The sequence below is a fragment of the Mastomys coucha genome, unplaced genomic scaffold (genome assembly GCF_008632895.1).
Source record: "Mastomys coucha isolate ucsf_1 unplaced genomic scaffold, UCSF_Mcou_1 pScaffold21, whole genome shotgun sequence".
Lineage (NCBI taxonomy): Eukaryota > Metazoa > Chordata > Mammalia > Rodentia > Muridae > Mastomys > Mastomys coucha.
Genome location: NW_022196904.1, coordinates 162,769,845 through 162,775,498, shown reverse-complemented (window position 1 = coordinate 162,775,498; position 5,654 = coordinate 162,769,845). Strand labels below are relative to the sequence as shown.

The 5,654-nt window shown below is 39.7% G+C and overlaps 1 protein-coding gene and 1 long non-coding RNA gene across 3 annotated transcripts in view; one reads left to right on the top strand and one right to left on the bottom strand.

Annotated features, from left to right (window-relative positions):
* Window positions 1–5,654, top strand: part of Prkg1 (protein kinase cGMP-dependent 1) — a 1,194,975-nt gene that overhangs the window by 365,703 nt on the left and 823,618 nt on the right. The window lies entirely within an intron of this gene.
* LOC116103731 overlaps window positions 1,481–5,654 on the bottom strand; it is a 5,565-nt gene continuing 1,391 nt past the window's right edge. The window contains exons 2-3 of the long non-coding RNA XR_004123551.1: window positions 3,808–3,880; window positions 1,481–2,350 (exon numbers count right to left, since the gene is read on the bottom strand). This is a non-coding gene — a long non-coding RNA (uncharacterized LOC116103731). The remainder of the gene's footprint in view (window positions 2,351–3,807; window positions 3,881–5,654) is intronic.

The window sequence follows — 5,654 nt, the reverse complement described above, 5'->3', positions numbered from 1 at the left end:
AAAAAAAAAAAAAAAGCTAAAAAGACCTGAGGGAGTGGAAAGCTGTGCTTTCTATGACTAAAATAATTTATGTAAGTAGTTCTTAAATGAAGAGACCCAAGACTAGTATTAAGCTCCAGGCCAGAAAGGTAGTGTAGAATTTTCAAGATACAGGGCAACCCTCCATCTCACGGTACTACCTCTCCCTACAAGGATATCTTGTTTTGGTTTTTGTTTGTTTTGTTTTGTTTGTTTCTTTTGTTGTTTTATTTTGTTTTTGTTGTTTTTTAAGTCTTTGAGATGTGCTTAACAGCTGCTGGAAAGTCCTGAGGGAAATACTACAACCTATGATGTGGGAAGATATTGCTCAAGAAGAGGATAGGGTTCTCCCTCTCCCTCTTCCCCCTCCCTATCTCCCTCTCCCCTCTCCCTCTCTTCCTCTCCCTCTCCCTCTCCTCTCCCTCTCCCTCTCCTCTCCCTCTCCCTCCCCTCTCCCTCTACTCCCCTCTCTCTAAGTGATTGATTGGTTGCTCATTAGACTGTTGGCACTTTCAAAGAAGACCGTACAAACTGCCTGTTATAAAGCCATGACATGGGGGCACAGCTACGAGAGCGGAGCTAGGAGAATTCACTGTTGCATTATGCAGCCTCAGGCCTGTGGAACAGAAACCCAGTTTTGATTCTTGCCTGCCTTCTTCTGTGTTTATTGCCTCACACAAGTATGCTTATGCATGTGGGCTTTCCAATTCTATAAATAAAGATACAAAATATATCAGGAGTACATCAGCCTCCAACACAGGGAGTGAAATGTTCAGTAGCAGTCATTTTAAATATAATCAGTGGCTGTAAGGAGAACATTGGACTAGATACAGAACTGTTTCTGAATTCTTGCTTTGCCTCTAGGTAACTCAGTCAACTCAGGACAAGTAAGCTAAAATCTCGGCTTTTCTGTTTGCTCAGTTCTTATTTATCGATAAAGATAGTTATCACAGGTATAGTAGGCTACTGAGAAGCGGACTAAATAAACAGTGTAAGAGGTCACTTCTGAGCTATATAGTTCCCTACAGAGAACAAAAGCACATGATTATTACCCTCCTACCAGTAACTTTAGGACTTTGGGCTCTCTCGGGATCATAGATCATATTTAGAGATAACTGCCATCACTGGCCTACAAGTTCTAAATTATTGTTGTTGTCTAGTGACAAACTACAGAGCCATCTACACAGTCTTGTCCAATCCTCATGATTTCAAGCCAGATATACATTTCCTGGTAGGCTGTGAACATACAGGTACTTTTTGTTTCTGACCAAGTCTTTCTGTCTTGTCAAACAAAATAACTAACCACTCCAGGCACTTCCCTTTGAAAATACTAGTGAAGAACAACTTATATAGCTCAGTAAAAATATCAACTAAAGGAAGTTAAAGGAAAATTTGTCACTGAAGCTACAAGATGTATAAGGGTACTTCCTTTAAAGCATTTGCTATAAGAATATCACACAAAGATAATAAGTAAATTTAATTCTGGGGTGTTGTATTGGAAAACATGTAGATTATTTTCTCTTTGAGGGATACATGGTATCAAAGATGACAGAATCCTGGAGTAGTGTTCCTGCGTTGTAGGTTCACTGGCAAGTCAGTATCACCAACCTCTTGTACATGACATAGTCTGCTGTATGGGTTTCTCCTGTATTATCTTATATAACCTTGTTCAGTGGCCAAGAGTATTGACTCTTGGCCAAGCATCACTTCACTGCTGCACAGTCATACACACAGCAACAGCAACAACATCAAACATCACCCTATTTCTCAAGTCATAGTCTGTGTCACAAATGCAATTACATGGGAGATTTATCTGAAATATTTTTTTTAAAATTATTGAAAGACCTTAGTTTTATAGTGAGAACCTATATCTTGAGGTAGGTGTATGCATGTGTTGAGGTAGGTGTGTGTGTGTGTGTGTGTGTGTGTGTGTGTGTGTGTGTGTTGGGATTGTCTAGTTTGACAATTCACCTGACATGTGATTATGACTATACAGGTAGTTCTCAAACTCAAATTATTGCATATTACCCAGTATTGGTTCTTTTCTGCAGAGTGGGGTCCTAGTTAGGGGCACACGCCAAGGCTTGCATATGTGAAGCAGGTATCCCACAACTCAGCTCTATCCTCCAGCTGTTGGTTCTTTTGAAAGATGAGTTTTGACCTAAGTCATTCCAAATCAACAAAGCTCAGCAGGGGCTCCCTGTGTGCTGTTGTCCGTCCTGCCCCTTTTGAGGTGGACACACCTTCATGGCTTGGGTTTACCCAATTCGGATAATTGCAGGTGAGATGGCACAGTTGGCATACTGCCTTCCCATGGGGCCTGTGTTTCCAGCTGTTGGGAAGAAAAGGCAGGAAGAGAAAGTCAATCCCAAGGACAATTAAGGTCTGATCAAAAGCATTCCTGGCACCCTGTCAAAGTGGGATGGCTAAAGGTGGTCATTCTGTGCTGATCAGTAAGCCACCATCCAAATCATTTGCACCAGTACATCTTACTGCGTTCCCAACTCCTCTCTTGTTATCCCCATGGAGTCTACTAAGGTCACATAGCGATCCCCCATTATCTGTGAATTGTCCGAAACCATGGATCCAATGCACTACAAATCAAAACTGTTTATTTGTAATAAAAGTATTTCTGTGCCAAACATGCACAGACTTTTTTTCTCTTGTCAATAGTCTCTAAGTAACATCATGTAACAACAAATTCCATAATATTCATATTGTATTAGATAGCATAAGTGATTAAGATGATTTATAGTATATATGAAGATATATGAATATGTTGTAATGAAAATGTCGCACCCATTTATATAAAAGGTACAAACATTTTGATATCCATAGGGACCTGGAAACAATCTCCCATGGATACCAAGAATTATCTGTATATGTTTTGATATTGCTGGAATGAGTCTATATGACCAACAACTGAGTCATTTCTTCATAGAACTAACTAAGTCAAATTGCATCAGAAGGGGAGAAGAAGGAGAAAGTGAGACGGGTAGAGTGGAGACAGGTCAGATGGCACCAGGATTGCCCCCAGTCTCAAGAATCTCTGTAGATATTATCTCACCACTGGCTAACCACTCCTCTGATCTTTATTAATTTAGCTCATCATCAGAGATCCCTATTGTTGTCCCACTGTGCTATAAGAGGTCTTTTGGGGCAATAGGGTTGGGAGCCAAGGGCCTTCCCAACTTGTCTCTGCCTTGTGTGCTGCATTAGTAAAGGTCAAGGCATGCAAATCCCATGACCCTCATTATAATGTCAGACCCATGTGGCACTCTCTGCCTCCCTCAGCACTGGCAATGCCAATGTAAAGTTTTGTTGTTGTTGTTTTGTTTTTATATTATCAGGAGCAAGAAGCTTGTAATTAAAAGTTACACATTTCTCTAGGGTATCAGAATATGCATACTACATAAAGAGTAATCAAAATAAATCGAATAATTGTGTTCTGTACAAATGGAAATTTGAGAAGAAATCCTCTTAGAAAATGCCAAGCCAAAAAGTTGCATCTGATTACAAGAACGACAGGAAACCATTAACCTTTGTTTTCTTGGGCTGGGCTGAGAGCTGGCAGGGCATGCTTCTTCCTTCTCAGCATGAGAATTGGATTAAAGTCACTGCAGCCAGGTTTGGGTTTTTTTTTTTTTCTTTTTGTATTAGATGGCCAAGGGGAAAACACCATCCATACTGAAACTTACTTCCACCTGTGAATTCTATATTCTGATTAGTTTGCTTAAAATGAGATCCTTATTGTCTTTGTAACTGAGCATTCACCTAGCTTGTCCATACCTTTTATCATCTTGGAACAGCATGGAACTCCTAGTCTTCATTTTCCAAGTATCTGCCATTGGCACCCAGTATCCTTGAGGGACATGAAATCATAGGAGGCCATTAGCATTAATAGTCATGAGATGATCTTTACTAATGTGTAAGCTTGCCTGCTCATTACATTCATAGAACCATGTGCTTAATGCCACTGGCAGTTCCTATTTTGTCACAGTCACTTTCTGTGGAACATGTTGTGGAAATGGGACTGTTGTAGAGGTAATGGTGTGAAGAGCTAGGAGAAAAACTTAAATGATATAATGTTACTATCTAGACAATATCCAATTAGTAGGTTAAGTACAAAGGTTTCTTAAAGAGCCAGTGGATAGAACCATCAGTAGTTTGGGGGTGCATGTGTGGCAGAAATATTTACCTGAACTGGATTTGAAAAGTAAGTGGTCTGGTAGACTCCCTGGGTGAATTTACCATGATCAGGAGTTTAGCCTTCAGCTTTTTAGATTCAAGAAATCAATATTATGTGTTAGTAAGACTCCTGGAGTCAGATTCATGGTACCCAAATGCATAAAAGAAACAATGTCAACACATATATAAACTTTCTGTAATAACTCATACAAATAGTTTACAAAGAGTCAACCTTAGTAACTATTAGAACAGAATATCTTTTCCCTACTGGGATACATGTGTCAGCCAAAAACAAACAAACAAAATAAATAGATTTAGAGCCAGACAATAATGCGGTCTCAGTCTTCTAATAGCACTCTGAAGCCTAAAGTTTTCCTCATCTATAACACAGGGCTGACAGCATCAACTCTTAAGATTGATTTGATATGTTGAGAAACTGAACACAGTATCTGGCACTTACAAAGCCCAACATTGGACGCCCGTCATTGATAGCTGGTTTCCATCCTGCTCCTGTTCCCCTACTTATTAACAAAAACATATCAAATAGCTCCTAACTCTTATTCAAAACCCAGGCTCTTTCCAAGCATCAGCCTGCCTGCTGGGATGGCTGACCAATCTGTGTGGCTTGCCCTAGAGGAAATCAGGCAAGAAAAATGAAATTATAATCAGAAAACAGTCAGAAGAGATTATCATGTGGAGAAAATCAACCCAATACTGTTTACGGCTCCTAGATCTTGATGCCTGCTATATCCATCTCTCTGTGGTGTGAGTTCCGTTAAGCACACCCAGTAAATCACTTAATTTATTCAGTATGCCTGTCCCAATCACTTTCATTGTCTCCTCTTGTTTCTTGTACGGTATGGCAAGAGGATCTGAGCATTAATATCATGTTGGATTTGTTAGAAAGGTGCAGTCACCCCCTAATCAGAGGGCTGGTGAATCAGAATATGAATTGAAACCAGATTCTGAGAGTTGATTCAAATGGGGATTTCAAAGGTTCACCTTAGGCCATTCTTTAGTCTCTCTTAGGTACATGTTTTATCCATTCATTGTACGAAACCACAGACAAGTGTCCATCCGGCAGGGTGAGCTTATCTCAGATAATCATATTTCCAAGCTTCATTGCTTTCTTTATACTAAATATCCTTTATCCTTCTCTATCACTACACAAAAACCCAAAACACTTTTATGTAAAAGATACTAAATAAGACAATTTTTTCTTTCCAAGTCTTTGTTTAAAAATGCCCCTGAAGCTCAAATTCTGAATCTTAACGGGTGACCTCATATATACTTAAGGAAAAAGATTGTTTGATCTGCTCTTCATATTACTCTTAGAGTTTGCTTTTGTGAACACCAATATTTGTATTTTGTCAGCTTTGTTTGCATCAGGGCATCCAAAACCTGTGGTGACACATGGGTGGGTCTCACAGACCTGTTGCCAGGGCAAC